Source organism: Mercenaria mercenaria, chromosome 2, assembly GCF_021730395.1.
Source record: "Mercenaria mercenaria strain notata chromosome 2, MADL_Memer_1, whole genome shotgun sequence".
Taxonomy (NCBI): domain Eukaryota; kingdom Metazoa; phylum Mollusca; class Bivalvia; order Venerida; family Veneridae; genus Mercenaria; species Mercenaria mercenaria.
Window position 1 is genome coordinate 112,410,501 of NC_069362.1, and position 17,501 is coordinate 112,428,001.

The 17,501-nt window shown below is 36.0% G+C and overlaps 1 protein-coding gene across 10 annotated transcripts in view; it reads right to left on the reverse strand.

The window, feature by feature from the left end:
- LOC123564957 (uncharacterized) overlaps positions 1 to 17,501 on the reverse strand; it is a 31,543-nt gene that overhangs the window by 6,468 nt on the left and 7,574 nt on the right. For 3 of the 10 annotated variants that reach the window (XM_045358888.2, XM_045358887.2, XM_045358886.2), the window contains exons 2-3: positions 15,263 to 15,408; positions 6,070 to 6,122 (exon numbers count right to left, since the gene is read on the reverse strand). The gene's annotated coding sequence lies outside the window, so the exon portion shown is untranslated. Of the gene's footprint in view, positions 1 to 1,804; positions 2,494 to 5,234; positions 5,308 to 6,069; positions 6,123 to 7,522; positions 7,944 to 15,262; positions 15,409 to 17,501 lie in introns of those variants that run through there. The other 7 variants (XM_045358889.2, XM_045358893.2, XM_045358892.2 and 4 more) reach the window with 7 other exon arrangements.

The window sequence follows — 17,501 nt, forward strand, 5'->3', positions numbered from 1 at the left end:
TGGCATTATAGAACACCTTTATTCTATTGTTTCTGTACGACTGGCCTATAACAATATAAAATTGATGCTACGTTAACGCTTTCATCCATATAAACCGGTTTAAGTTATGTGATTCAATCCATCCCTTTTCCAGTGTTTAAGGAACTGTCAATGAATTGTAGAATTCGATTAAGGATAGGCCAAACTAGGACTGTGTGTAAAATCAAGCATATCAATTTGTCTATTTTAACTCAACTAATTGTATTATGCACTAATGTAGGCATAACAAATTATTTAAATGTGAACCGTCTCGTGAAAAGAGGACCATCCTATTTGTTACAACACGACAGTGAAATGTGGTGTACGAAAAGCTTGTATGATTAAGGTTTACGAGTATATTACCAAAACACAGAAATATTTAATAAACGAACAACATCTTTACCGACAATCTGTTTAACCATTACATTTTCTGCCGTACTGTCCCGTGTGATGGATACTTAAAATATACTGAAAAGTTGTCCCCCTTTAAAAATGATTCATGGCATTTGTAAACAATTGCTGAAAACTACGTTCTACCTAGTTATGTGAAATTTCAGCACTGAGACATTATTGCAAATGCATCAAAACGAAGATATGTTACAGTTCTTTAAAAATCGTGAGTTTTTAAAGAAGTGGAACTGTCCGAAAGTGTGGCCCCTTTATGCAGTCCTTTTCCGGAATTCAAAGTATATATCAGTATACTGACAATTGTTTCGAGTTTTATATGCTGTTCAATTTTCTTGTAAAACAACCCTTTCTTTCTATGATTTGGTGGGGTTTGAAATTTTGTCTCAAAATGTGAGGCTGGCTAACGTTAATTCACTAGATAACGGTAGACACACGACAATTCCACGACATTTGCGCGATGTGATATCGTGTGTAGCTTAGCATGTGGTGTGTATCATCGAATGTCGTGTATCACGTTTTAGGTAACTAAAACAAATGTAACAAGACAATCGAGGATTCCGCGACATTTTCGCGTTAATGTCACGTGTCTCTTCGCATGTCGTGTGTCGCATCACGTCGTATTGCCATGCGTCCCATCGCAATATCGTCTGACGCATCGAGTGTCGTGTTGCATTGTCGTGTTTCGCGTCGAGTGTCATGTTTCGTGCTTCAAGCGCAAAACATGACAGGCAACATGACACTAATCGGATTCCGTAATAATGGGATTATCATCAAATTATTGTGTTTCATTGCTTGTATTAATTAGTTTTAATTATGTATGTATCAAATTGTATTACATCAAAATGTGTTTCTTTCAGAAGAAATGCTTATTCCTTACAAAGATAAAGTAAATTTTATATTTCTCTGTTCCTTACAATTAATTTAAAACGTACAATCTTTTCAAGCGATTAAGGACATATAAAACACATTTCCCATTTGAAAAAAATCACGGTGTCCCATTTATTAAAAGTAAATAATGTCCCTTTAATGCACAAATGCCGTTAAACGTCACAGCCATTTTTTGGCGTACGGACAAAATCCCCTCCACTCAATTTGACCAAGGTGGCAGCCCCCTCCCTACACACCCTTCATTTTCATTTTTTTCCAGTTATATCAAATGTTCTTTATTCTTTTTAGATTCAATAATTATCATCTTAATTTTTTTCCGTTCATCTTTGTTTAATTTGAAAGATTGTATTCAACAAAATGAAAAGATGGATATTGTCAGACTTGGCCAAACTTTGTCCCGGGGGATTTTGTCCTGCACTCTAATCCTGTTATTTGTCTTCTAATTAGTTAAGTTACAAAATGCAGAGAACAAAAAAAAATTACAACTTACACTGTTTCTAGCACAATATCATGTATGTTCCCCTTTTAAAAAAAAATGTCAACACCATTCATCGCCTTACACCATTTATATACTATACCGACTTGTTTAAGTAATAAAAATCCTTACAGTAATAACAGATAATAGAATGATACTAGACAGAATTGTGATAGATAGCCGAGATGATAACGATATAGCATCCGTTTCCTGCAATGGGGAATGGCTTTAGGCGGAATTATTAATTATGTATGAAAACGGTGCATACAGACTGACCCATACCGTGTTACGCATTTCATTGTCTAATTAATTAGCGGAAATTAATGTGCTCTGCATTTCAATTAAGGTCTCAAATATCGGCGAACGTGCAAGTTCATGTTGCGTAAAAAAACATTCTATTTATTTTTTGTTTTGCATAATTATATAATAACATATGTTCCCCCAGCTATTACAAATTGCTGGTTGCATCAAATTACGTGCCCTGAAAAACGGTATGAATATTTATTACAAACAATCCTGTGATATCTCTTGTTTGTTGATAAACATTTAAAGGACGAATTTTATGAATCATTCTTTCAAAACACGCTGTTATCATTTTGTATAGTAATTTATCAGATGGTCGCGCTAAACCGGTCTCTAAAGCAGTTGCATTTGTGCACGAAAACAGCTCGTTGCACATGTAATCTTTGAAGCGTTGTTTTTTTTTTTTTTTTTTTTTTTCTTTTGCTGTTTTTTGTGGGGTGGGGGGGGGGAGAGAGGTTATTTGATTTAAGACACCGAACAGAATGCCTATCAAACAGCCTTGTTATCGATAGTGGGTTTGGAGTCTAATCTTCATTAGTTATAAACTGTATTTGAAAAGCATACTCAAGATTCCCGATAAAAATCTCCACCCTCCCCGCCCCCTCCCGCCCCTCACACACACACGCTAGCGCATTATTTCCTGCATGACATCTGTGCAATATTAGTGTTTGATCCAGCTATTTCGTAACAAGGGTTTCCCCTGGTGGCATTCTTAAAAAATAGGATGACAATTTCATTTGAGCCGCACCATGAGAAAACCAACATAGTGCATTTGCGACCAGCATGGATCCAGACCAGCCTGTGCATCCGCGCAGTCTGGTCAGGATCCATGCTGTTCGCTAAAGGTTTCTCTAATTGCAATAGGCTTTGAAAGAGAACAGCATGGATCCTGACCAGACTGCGCGGATGCGCAGGCTGGTCTGGATCCAAGCTGATCGCAAATGCACTATTTTGGTTTTCTCATATACACCATTCGGATAAACTCTGGGGCTGGTAATTGGAACTTTTCAATTTTTAAAATATCCTGATTATTTTTCAATAAATCATCAAAAAAAAACGATTATACAGGGTATTTTTTATTGTAATATTCAGCCAATTTCAATATAAAAGTTCTAAAATCTGTCTGGCTTTATTTGTATGTGGACTGTTAAAACCCTTTCAGCATGTCTTCGAAATTATGGTTTGGCCGACTTCTACAGAGCGAAATTTGGGTTCTGTTACAGAATTAACCTGTTCTCCAAATGTAATGCCTTGACTTCTCCACTTACAAATGAGACAGAGGACGACTGATATCAGACGCAATGTTTTTTATCAAATTGTCACGGAGAACACGCGCCTCGCTGGTAATCGAACTCACGAGCCCACAATCCATAGATCTGCACTCACCCAAAAGGTATTGACAGACTAACGAGAATGCCTTAACAGTAATCAATACGAATACGCAAGGCAAATTAAAACATATAAAAGAAGAATTTTTCGAAAATGTGTGGCAGTACTCTAGACAAATTGTTATCATCTGATGCCTCAAATAACTCTGCAGTATGGCTATGTAAATCAGCTCTGTAAAAACAGCACCAATCAAGCGGTCGCGTGTTCAATCCAAAGGCAATGCTAAATCATCTCCGTGACGATTTTTACATCGAACCGACATGTGGCAAACCCACTTCTGTTTTACGTGAGGAAGTTGTCAGCATTGGGCGGAGAACATGCAGGAGGAACACCGTACAGATCAGCAGACAGCCGTCACGCCACTCAGCTACACTTAGCGCGACTCGTTCGCACATTTTAAGTAAAAATATTATCCTCTAATGTGGGTACTATGGAAGTGACTTGTTAAAACTTATTGGCATAATTATATTCTTTGCAAGGTGTCCTAGTAAATAATCCAAAATATTGTGCAGGAGGATGTAAACCTTTGCAACTCTTTTGAAATCATAGAGAAAACCAACATTCTTCTTGTCTTTTGGTCAATATCTAACACTCATTGTCACATATTAACTCCATACTAAACTTGCAGGAACTGAACATGTTGTAAAATTTCACCACAACTGTGGGCGAGCAGATTAACTGTGTAAAAAGTATTCGTACGTACACTTGTATAGTAGAAAAACTTCTACCAGCTCGAAAAATACTGTTCTGTATGAAACTAGCCTTAAAATCAAGCCATTACATAAGAAAAACAGAAACGATATAACAACAACAAAATAATTTACATATACTGAAATATTTTGATTGTTTTTTATCAAAATATTGTGAAAATCTGTGCCAACTCTGCCATGCCTGAAACATATGCACGACTGTGAATTGGCCCAATGAGAACCAAAAAAAGCTCGTGCGCGGTATAAATCAAAGTAAATCAAGATTTGTACAAGTCTTGTGATTCGGCATCTTCAAAACAGCAGACATAGGGCCTGTTTCACGAATTAAGCAAAGCGAAAGGTGTGTCACGATACCCGTGCCAAGTTCTAGAACCTTAAACCAAAATATAACATAATGTTAAAGTATTGTCCAATTTGCTGTTGTAAAACAAAATTCAGATATAGTATTTATGGAATCTGCCGAGAAACAAGCCGCAAACGTCATCAGAACTGACGCAAATTAAACCATTTTTGTGATAACCCCCTGTACTAAAACGCTTAATAAAGGACTAGTATATAGAAGACCGACAAAAACTATCATTAAAACTTAAAACGGATCCCCAAACTACAGTGCCAAACAAGCTGTACCAAGTAGAAAATGGTCAGGTTAAGTGGAAACAAGCTGTGCATGAAGGTCCAGCTTAACATTTGAAAATTTTCTTCAGTCTTACATGAATACGTCACCGCTCTTTTATTAAAATAGTTCTCAATTAAATTTTCAACGCAGCCGATTTTTATAGGCTCTTGAATATAAGAGTAGGCTACTGTAAGCACTGTTGATATTTTCACTAATCAGGCGGATTATCAAAAATCTTGGTGCATGGCGTTTTAAATGATCCTACATGAACTGCAATACAAATCGTAGGTATAGGCACCAATGAATCACACTTAACCCGTGTTGGAACTTACAGAGATTCGAAATTAAAGAATATTCCGGAATCCCGATATATTATATAAACAACAAATTAGAATATACAAGAAACTAAGAAGAAGAAAAATTGTACCAGCTATCCTATTTCCAACCAGTGAAAATACTATTTTGTGCGAGAAAATGCTAGATAAGCGTAACATGAACGGGAGAACAGTCATTCACTATCCTTGCTGAGACTAGTCGATAATGACAACAAAGGATAGTTCTTGCCAAAAATCTATTCTTGTCAAATTTTATATTTCAAGAACGAACACATAAAATGACATGTACGAGTCGTAAAGAATCCTGCAGTGAATGTCTTGAAGGCACCGGAAGTCCTAAGGTAGCCGTAAGACCAAATCTAAGATCAATGAGGTATTTTACTCGGTTATCTCGATGACACGTAACCACATTTTTCCATGAAATATGCTTACTATATTGATTTAACAATGTGCTGAGAGCAAGCATCGTGAATAATCTCAAAGATACGTCCTCGCTAAGGAGTGGTTTGTGACAATCAACCAGCGTGAACATAATGTGCGTAATTTCAACCATTACTACAGAGAAGGTAATTTTTCTAGAATTCATCCCTAGGTCCAATGTTCTAAAGCTGTGTTTGGTGGTGGGTGGGGGAAGGGGGTGAGGAAGTATCAAAATGAAATCATGAGGTTGGCAAATTACAAAGACTGTCCTTTGAAACAACCACCATATGATAAAGTTAATAAATTCTGGTTCACAAAATAGTTATAAGGTCCGGATACGTTAAGGAACCATACCGTTATGAGAAAAAGTCTGTCAGTTATTTTTTTTATGTGGACGTTTGCCAGTAACTGCTTAGAACGTGATGATGAATATTCTTAGGCTATGTATAAATGATAACCTTGAATTGGCTTTCGTAACATAAACTAAAAAATAATTTTATCACTTACCAATTATCGTGAACGCTCCTTTATGATCGAAACATCATGATGTGTCGGGTTATCTATGAAACAAACAAAAAAAGATTTATAAGGTGAGTAATTCATTTTAGTGATAATGAAACGCTAACACATTTTTGTATTGTATAAATAAGCATTTTACCAACTAAATAACATAAATTATGCTCAGGTATTTTATATTCAAAATACTGAACTCATAGAAACTGTTTCAAAGCATAGCTAGAAATTGACCAAGAACCTTCATAATGACCCTCACATTTAAGTCTTTGATACGGATTATTCTATAAAGTGCATGGCTAATTCGATTAAATTTTGACAGAACTATTTTAATATGCAATTTTTCATGGCGCGAAATGACACATATTCCGATCTCTGAGAATTAAGAACTATCCTCTGCATGGAAGCTGGCAAAAAGATCAATGAAAGCTGGGAGTGCGTGGGTTGGGTATAAACATATTGATCGGGTCGCTGTCGTCTCAGACTAGGCGGTCTCATATTTCCAATATTGAGCATTATATTAACAAAGAGGATGGCCACATGAATGGGGAACGAATTTTCCCCTAGAAATCGGATTTCTCATTAAGACTTAGGGAATGAAGACAGATAGGGCATAAAACTTAGCCGTTTGCAGTATTTTTATGCACGAGAATTTCGTAAAGTATGGATTGGAATGTGAGAAAACGTGATAACTCTTATCAGCTCCAGCCATTTTAAGTTCACACTCAAATCAAAACGTTGGTGGGGTTTTTTTCATAGCGACTGATTGCAAGATTTTGTTCAGCAATGGTTCTAGTTTTCTGTATATCCCATATTGATTCATTAAGCAAATTCTCTTAAAATCCTAGAAGTCTGAAGCACGATTGTCCCGGTTGACGATACGACACAGATAAATCTGTATGTAACACACACAAATCCATAGATGAAGTAAAAGGCAAAAAACAAAGTAAATAAATAAATTGTGTTGCCTACATTTGAACACGAAATCATTGAATATGCATTTAAACAACAGTTCCAAAATCGTACTAATATGCTGAATTCGAATTCGATAGAATATGAACGGATTTAAATCTCTAAATTAGTATATTTCAAATACATTTACGAGTATTTCATATACAACAGAAACGCTGCTTCTTTGTTACCGATACCTCTGCTTTTATGTTCATATGCTAAAAAAGTGCACGCAAAATCACAACAATATTTACCAAAAATAGTAAGAATCACACCTTTCCGTACTCCCAAACGCCACAAAATTACTTAAGTGACCCGCTAGCTGGGAGTCATATTAATTTAGCGCTGAGAAATGTACCTTTCATTATACATACCAAAACGACTTTTCTAAATGGTGTCATAAATCTCAGAAACACATTTGTCAAAAGAGAAGATATTACTCAAACTGATGCCCATATATCTGTCATACTATTGCAAATGAAGAAGCGCAAATTACAGCTAAGTATATTTTGAGCCGCCACGTTAAAATGGACTATCCCACTGTTGCTGTTGTTGTTGTTGTGTTTGTGGTGTTGTTGTTGATGGTAATGGTTTTCTTTCGTTCATTCAACTGTATTGCAGATTCGTATTATATGATATTTTCTGCTTGAGAGAATACTTGAGCGACCCTATGCGAAAACCAGCGTTAGGTATTGCGCGATTCAGTGCATCCATGGATACTGTTTGTTTATCCCTACATCCATACTGTTTGTTTATCCCCAACATCTATACTGTTTGTTTATCCCCACATCCATACTGTTTGTTTATCCTCACATCTAACTGTTTGTTTATCCCCACATCCATACTCTTTGTTCATCCCCACATCTATACTCATCCCCAGCTTTTATTATATTTGACTGGCTTATCATAGTAGGTTGTCCCCCTTGAAAATTATCCAATAATCAATATTGGTTTTCCTGTTGATATTACTTTGAGCAATAGATTATATAGGGAATTTATTTTCAATGATTAATTTCAAATATGTCTTTTGGTTTGTGAATATTTTACCAGATATGACAGTAAACTTCAATTTCTTCTCTTCAATTAAATGTGAAAATATTTATTCTAACTGAACATCTTCTTGCTTCCAATTTTGTTTTAAAAGTATCACCATCGCTTATATTGAACATATAGTGAAACACACTAAACTTTTCAATTTCTTTTACTTTAGAGGCAAATAAATCATATTTTCCAAAGCATGACAATTTATTATCACATATGTAGGTATTCTTGACTTTATAAACAATACAATAATATAATTATAAGTGTTATAGGGTAAAGACTTCTTGCTTCCATTTAACTTCAAAGTGTATCAAGAAATAAAAAAACTTGTGGAATTCACAAAGTTGTGATGAAACTTAAACCGTGTTAATTTACGAAACTGCATATACCATCAACTGACGTACGACTCAATATAGTCTTTTGAAATAATAACGTTCATGAACTATGTAAAGCGCCTTTGAACGTGAAATTGATCATGAAAAGGGCGCTATATAAATCTGGTATAATAATAATAGTTGTTTAGTCAAAAAAAAAAAAAAAAAAAAAAAAAAAAAAAAAAAAAAAAAAAAAAAAAAAAAAAAAAAAAAAAAAAAAAAAAAAAAAAAAAAAAAAAAAAAAAAAAAAAAAAAAAAAAAAAAAAAAAAAAAAAAAAAAAAAAAAAAAAAAAAAAAAAAAAAGAAATAAAAAAAAGAAAAAAAAAAAATAGAAAAAAAAAAATAGAAAAAAAAGAAATAGAAAAAAAAAGAAAATAAAAGAATAGAACATAGCTTTCATTTTTCACCAAACTGTTTATGAGAACAATACGAATCGACATAAATAACATTATTTCTAAATATCTTTTGAATATTGAAACGTTCGACGACAGGAGAAAAACTAATTCAAAGAATAATTTTCTTATGAAATAGTGTAATTTGCAAGTTAAGCGGTGAGAGGGGGTGGGGGGGGGGGGGGGGGGGAGAATGTGTACATTTATTTAAACGAAAGACACGGCAGCATGGTTTCCACGATGTGCAAAGAAAGGGTGAAATTAACAGACGCGCAATATTATGTCTATTTTAGAAATGAAATCCAAGCTTGAGAAAAAAAAATCGGCATGCTTTCCATGTGTTTGCACGGTAGAATTATCTCTTTAGTACGACCTACATTTTTTTTGTCATGGTTTTGTTCGTGGAAAGCATGCAAAATAGCCACCTTTACAGCTAAAGACTTGAGTTTTCACGATAAATTTGATTTCATGATTGAATTGTATAGTATGTACAAACGCATATCTGAATGGCATGTTTGATTTATGTATATCATTGATTATACAAGTAACTTAGACACTATAAATAAGTAGACAGGGTGAATCAGATCTAATTGTTTAAAAAAATGAGTTCGGATCTCTATGATACACATACACCAATGCTGAAAAATCAGAAACTTGATTCATAATTAAATAGATTCTTTCTTTTTTTTGATTTCTATGGAATACCATGGATCAAGGGCAGTTAATAAAACATAAGTGTGCGTGTTTTAGTAACATGTATGTTTTTTAAGTTTGTTAAATTACTAGGGTCTTTTCTTTGTCATTGCCTGTCAAATACAGTATTGCTTAGTTTATTACTTTATTGCATCATGTTTTAAAAAGTAAACTTCTAGGCATGGAAGTTGAACGAAAGTACCGTTATATGGACAAGAACAATCAGACAAAATGGGAATACATGTATCTTCGTACAAGTTTCGTTTTTCTCGAGGAAAACTATTATACATGTGTTTGTGTGAAAGCTCGTTTATAATTTTCGGATATCAATGTTTAGCGGGTTTCAAAGTTTCAAAAGAAAAGAAATTTATTTAAATGTTTTCATTTGTTGTTACATGACAACACGAATTTCGCAATATCATAAGCTAACATAATGGTTCTTACAGAAATGTTTTATATCTTTACAAGAATAATATTTCTATATGAATCTATTAAACAACATGATTTATATCAAAAACTGGCTACATGTTTTGTTGCTTTCTATGGAGTAACATGCGAGCTCAATTTCCGTGTACTACTTAAAGCAGAATTTTAGATCGATGCAAAACCCATTTCAAAGAATTATTGACTTAGCTAATGTAAGGGAGGCAATCCAATTTGAAGGGAATTGCTTTAACACAGTCAATAATTAAGGGAGAGAATTCTTGCAAATTCTCGTTAAAAGCTGACCATGGTTTGTTTATCCCCACATCCAAACTGTCTGTTTATCCTCGCATCCATACTGTTTGTTTACCCTCACATCCATATATACTGTTTGTTTATCCTAAAATCCATACTGTTTGTTTATCCTCACATCCATACTGTCTGTTTATCCTCACATCCATATATACTGTCTGTTTATCCTCACATCCATCCTGTTTGTTAACCCTCACATCCATATAAACTGTTTGTTTATCCTAAAATCCATACTGTTTGTTTATCCCCACATCCAAACTGTCTGTTTATCCTCGCATCCATACTGTTTGTTTACCCTCACATCCATATACACTGTTTGTTTATCATCGCATCCATACTGTTCGTTTATCCTCACATCCATACTGTTTGTTTACCCTCACATCCATATAAACTGTTTGTTTATCCTCACATCCATACTGTTTGTTTATCCTCACATCCATACTGTTTGTTTACCCTCACATCCATCCTGTTTGTTAACCCTCACATCCATATATACTGTTTGTTTATACTCACATCCATCCTGTTTGTTAACCCTCACATCCATATAAACTGTTTGTTTATCCTCACATCCATACTGTTTGTTTATCCTCACATCCATACTGTTTGTTTACCCTCACATCCATCCTGTTTGTTAACCCTCACATCCATATATACTGTTTGTTTATACTCACATCCATCCTGTTTGTTTATCCCCACATCCATACTCTTTGTTTATCCTCACATCCATACTCTTTGTTTACCCTTATATACTGTTTGTTTATCCTCACATCCATCCTGTTTGTTTATCCCCACATCCATATACACTGTTTGTTTATCATCGCATCCATACTGTTCGTTTATCCTCACATCCATACTGTTTGTTTACCCTCACATCCATATATACTGTTTGTTTATCCTCACATCCATCCTGTTTGTTTATCCCCACATCCTGGCATACTGTCCGTTTATCAATTTCAGCACTTGTATGTAACTGATAAGCGAACAGTATGGATTGCGATCAAACTGCATGGATGTGGAGGGTGTGTCGCAAAGCCCTGCGAAACTCATTTTATAATTCTTAAATGTTATTGAGACCGTTGCATAAAACTGACTCCAATGTTTCAGAAATGTGTATGAAATTGTGCAACCTTTTGACAACATGTAGGATTTTTTGCAATGAAAAGCAAGCCTAGCCTATATACGAAAACTGAAATTATTCGTTAAATTTGCTATCTTTCAAAAAACATTTTATACGAAAGCCTTGCTGTTAACTTTTAGAACCAAACAATGTGGATAATTGGGCGATACAGGACGAGTTTATTCAAATTAAGGCGTTTAAACGTAATATCAACATAAATTTAGCTTGCATGATTGTGCATTTTTTTGAAATTCATTATGAATGATGTAAACGGTTCTCTTGTGACATGTCATTCTGAAGTTGTCATGTCACAGGTGTCTTCTTCTCGCGTGAGAAATGTCTTTATCGTTAACACAATCGTGTGAAAACAACAAGTGTTTATACATGATATATGTGACGTTTATTTGTGAACATTTTCATACGGTCCTAAAAATAAAAATATTTATATACGCTCGACCGACTTGAATGGTAGTAATTTTTCGTAATGAAATAAAATGTGCAACTAAATATCTAAAGTACGGACACTACCAACAAAACAAAAACGTATCAATGACAAACTTCCATTCATCATTTCGTACAACTGAAAAACACGTATCATTAAATCTGAATGGAAAACATGAGCGTTGTTTAATGGACATGAAACTGCATCCCTCAGGCGTTTACGCACAGGCGTAGACATAATTATACAGTGACTTGCCAGTAATGAACATGCATCATGATAAAACAGACGTTGGTCATTCATGTAATGTAAACTACATCGATTCTCTCTGCACGTGACGTTAGAAGGTTTGAAGCTATAGGCTGACAGACAAGTACGGAATTTCTACTCTAGAGACGTCGTATGACCTAAGTTGTCTACTCAAGTTCAAACCCTGCATCTTAGCTGATTAAAAGTATAAAAGGTTTGCTCTAAAGCCTGTCAGTTTGCTTTAAAACCTGTCAAATATCAGGAAATTTAATACAAAATATTGATTTCAATTAATTTCAAACCAGTGTACATGCTGATAAACCAGACGTGAGCGTCTTCATCGTCACTGCATATTTCATACAACGATATATGGTTGACAAGCCAATTCGTCATCTTTTTGCTACTGTATTAGTTTTGCTGAATCGCCGCTTTTGCGTATTACGTCACTAGAGTTATTTATTTGTAATCGATCGCTTAGTTAAATGGAAGGACATGTTTCAAAATCGTCATTTACGATTTTCAAACATGTCCTTCCATTTATGATTTTGTTTGGCAAAATGGATCTGGTATATGTATGGCAAAAGTACATTGTATTGACATACATTTGCGATAGGGTCATCGGTTTAGCTGAAGAATAACATGTGACAGATATGTGGCATGGAGATATCATAATGGCTGATGTAGAACATGTGTGAAAATCTTCCTGACAGATATGTGCCATAGAGACATTATAATGGCTGATGTATGACGTGCGTGGAAATCTCTCTGACAAATGTGTGATATACAAACATCACAATGGCTGATGTACGAAAGGCTTGAAAATCTCGCTGACAAATGTATGAAATAGATACATCATAATGGCTCATGTATTACATGCGTGAGAGTCTTTCTGACAGATGTGTGCCATAGAGACATTATAATGACTGATGTATGACATGCGTGGAAATCTCTCTGACAAATGTGCGACATACAAACATCACAATGGCTGACGTATACGAAATGCTTGAAAATCTCGCTGACAAATGTATGATATAGAGACATCATAATGGCTGCTGTATGAAATGCGTGATAATCTCCCTGACAGATGTGTGACATTGAGAAATCATAATGACTGCTGCATGACATGATGAGAAGACAGTTTGTAAAATACGCATGATGTACGGAAAGATAGGTTTTCAGGTAATATGAATTCAAATATCTGGCAAGCAGACTTGTCATGTTAAAAAAAGAAAACACGGTTTTGCAACATTATCAAATCAAGAATTTATATGTATGTCAAGGGCATCAGTCATGTTGAAAACAGAATACAAATACCTGGTTAAGGAATTTATCGTGTTAAAAACAATTCAAATACTAGAAAATGCTTTTGTAAAAAAGCGCATGTCTCCCCAAATGCAAAGTCCTATAGGCAAGAAGTCAATAGGGGTCAGGATCGAAAGTCAAAGAGACACTGATGGTTGGCTGCAATAGGGATCATCTACTTGGCATGTCCAGTCATCCCGCTAAATTTCAACACTCTTGGCCTAGTGGTTCTCAAGTCACTGTTCAGGCTCCTATGACCTTGACCTTTGATCAAGTGACCTCAAAATCGATAGGGGTCATCTACTCTGCATGTCCAATCATCCTATTAAGTTTCAACATTGTAGGTCAAGTGGTTCTCAAGTTATTTCCAAAAAATGATTTTACATGAACAGGCCACTGTGACCTTGACCTTTAATTGAGTGACTCCAAAATCAATAGGGGTCATCTACTCTGCATGTTCAATCATCCTATGAAGTTTCAACATTCTGGGTCAAGTGGTTCTCAAGTTATTGATCGGAACTGGTTATCAATGTTCAGGCCCCTGTGACCTTGACCTTTAACGGAGTGACCCCAAAAACAATAGGGGTCATTTACTCAGTATGAACAATCATCCTATGAAGTTTCAACATTCTTGGTCGAGAGGTTCTCAAGTTATTGATTGGAAATGGTTTTCCATGTTCAGGCCCCTGTGGCCTTGACCTTTAACAGAATGACCCCAAAATCGTTAGGGGTCATCTACTCTGCATGACCAATCATCCTATGAAGTTTCATCATTCTGGGTCAAGTGGTTCTCAAGTTACTGACCGGAAATGGTTTTCAATGTTCAGGCCCCTGTGGCCTTGACCTTTCACAGAGTGACCCCAAAATCGTTAGGGGTCATCTACTCTGCATGTCCAATCATCCTATGAAGTTTCAACATTCTGGGTCAAGTGGTTCTCAAGTTACTGACCGGAAATGGTTTTCAATGTTCAGGCCCCTGTGACCTTGACCTTCAATGGAGTGACCCCAAAATCAATAGGGGTCATCTACTGTGCATGTACAATCATCCTATGGAGTTTCAACATTCTGGGTCAAGTGGTTCTCTAGTTATTGATCGGAAATGGTTTTCAATGTTCAGGCCCCTGTGACCTTGACCTTTGATGGAGTGACCCCAAAATCAATAGGGGTCATCTACTCTTCGTGACCAATCATCCTATGAAGTTTCAACATTCTGGGTCAAGTGGTTCTCTAGTTATTGATCGGAAATGGTTTTCAATGTTCAGGCCCCTGTGACCTTGACCTTTGACAGAGTGACCCCAAAAACAATAGGGGTCGTCTACTCCAGCAGCCCTACAACCCTATAAAGTTTGAAGGTTCTAGGTCAAATGGTTCTCCAGTTATTGCTCGGAAATGAATTGTGACGTACGGACGGAAGGACGGACGGACGGACGGACAGGGCAAAAACAATATGTCTCCTGGGGGAGACATAATTATGTTGTAAACAAATACGAACGCTTGGCAAGGGAACCTACCCTGTTTAAAACGGCAGAATACAAATATTAAAATGAAAACAGAATACAGGTGTCTGGCAAAGGGATTTGCCATGCTGAGAACGTGAACGTATGTCTATTAAGATGGCCTGAAATGCTGACTTAAAACCAGTATTTCTGGCCGTCTTAACACGCACATATTCGCGAGTCTCAAGTGCAATCCTCTAGCATGAAAAACTTCATGAAAGAAAAGGGATAAACATTTAAACACATTCGTCCTCAACCACATTCGTTCTCAAGTATTTACGAAGAATAAGATACCACTGATAATGAATACAAGAACGTTGTGAAATTATCACATCAAAACGACAGAGATCTACTTGATGGTATTTGACGTTTGATAAGAAAAAATTTTAAATAATTACCTACTGCGAAGTATCACCTCTGTACTGAAAATCTCCAATTTGTGGCAGAAATCCACTTAATGAATCTTATTCGCACAAAATTATGTGTAATTTCACTTGTAAAGATTTTCTCATATTAGTTGTATTTCCCCCGCAGCAACTTAAACCTGGAAGTAGGAAAAATTATATCAACACATTTAAATCAAAACATGTGCACATTAAGAAAACATTTTACAAGTAGACGTAACTGTGAAGAAAAAAAGTGAAAATTTTCTATGTAACGAAATAAAAATGTCCTCTCTGCCCGAACGTAAGGATGTCGCACACCCTAAGTACGTCCCATCGTCTCCGAGCTAAATTCTTAAGAATCTTATTTCCGAAAAAAAAAGTCAAATTAGAACCATTTACGGTAGGAACCCGTTTTAGATTCAGAGGATGTCTACTTTTCCTACAAAACTATGGTGTTTTCACCAAATTGCTTTGTTTTGCAATGTACTTTGATACTTTTTGGTAGCTACTACCACAAAGCGATAGGAGGCTCCGTGACCAAGTGGTTAAGGTCGCTGACTTCGAATCACTTGCCCCTAACCGATGTGGATCGAGCCTCACTCGGGGCTATGAATTCTTCATGTGAGGAAGCTATCCAGCTGGCTTGCGGAAGGTCGGTGGTTCTACCCTGGTGCCCGCCCGTGATGAAATAATTCACGGAGGGGCACCTGGGGTCTTCCCACACCATCAAATGTGGAAAGTCGCCATAATTATGACCTATAAATGTGTCGGTGCAACGTTAAACCCAACAAAGAAAAACAAAGCGGCAAACATGATATAGTGCTGAACCAAAATGTGTTAGGTACGTTCACTACGACTGATAAAGATGTTGTATGCGTTCATTTATAGCTAGATCAATAAGAACTTATTAAGTTATTAACCTTTAGCCTGCTAAACTTGTAAAATGGCCTGGTTCATCATTCAATTTGGGCAGTACCATTCATCATTTGAAGTGGTGTTTACTGAAAATTTACTGACTGGATAGCGAACAGTGCAGACCATGATCAGCCTGCACGGACGTGCAGGCTGATCTTAGCCTGCACTGGTCGCAAAGGCAGAATCACTTGCTGCCAGCAGGCTGAAGGTTAAGAAACAGTATCGTCTAAAGCAAGAGAGCCATGTTGACCTTGTGTCGTGTGCACGTGTATTTAAGCCTATATATTGTCGCCAACGGTAACCCTATCAGGGCGACTCCTCTAGAAGACTATTAGTAATTATAGTGGAAGGATCGTTCAAGATGCATTAGATATTCCAATCACTGGTCTTTTAGCGTGCCATGTGCACAGCATCCATAGGACTCTTATACAAATGTTTCTAGTATCTAAAGTAAAAATGTTAACGACGAGTGCCGGATTACTGACCAGTGCTAATGAATACGGCAATCATCACAATGGTCACCATGCCTATGATGACTAAAAAAGTCAACATCATTATCACATTCGACATCACCATGATCGTCATTATGAACATCATTATTACCGCCATCATTCAAATAAACAATAACATTTTCTCCTGATACATACACATCGGCATGTGCTAAGGGAACTATTTTGAATATAGTAGCAAATTAAACTTTTAGGGGTACATACTTTGTCTGTCCGTCCGCACAAAAAGGTAAAAAATGGTGCTAGAACTTATGACAACTTATAATGAATTTTATGGTTACTTATAATGAGGATAGAGGTCATGATGATGATGATGACGATGACGATGGTGATGAATGATAACGACGACGACGACGATGATGATGATGATGGCGGTGGTGGTGATGATTATGACGACCACTATGGTGAAACTTTTGCTATCTACAAAAATATCAAAACTACATTAACGTCATGATAATACTTAAATCAAATTAGCATATAAACCGCAACCAAAATTCTGCGGATTTTTGAAAATTACAACCGAATTGCGTCGATTCCATTTTCAGACGTCACATTGATTCATAAATATGCGCGTAATCATCCTCTGTTTTTTTTTCCACAAACTGGTATCCAAAATCCTAAAAGTGGAATGTCTATTGTTACTTTGATTGTCAAAGTTAAAGTTTGTAATCCGAAAAAAAAATAAACTCCAATATAATCGCTATTCGAGCTGAACCGACTTGACGGGGATGGTAGGTCGATACCAATTTACTGCCGCTGCTAGAGGGACCTTTTTGATGAGATACGGGCTATCAAATGATAAGTTTATATGAGGTGTTTGAGGTAAT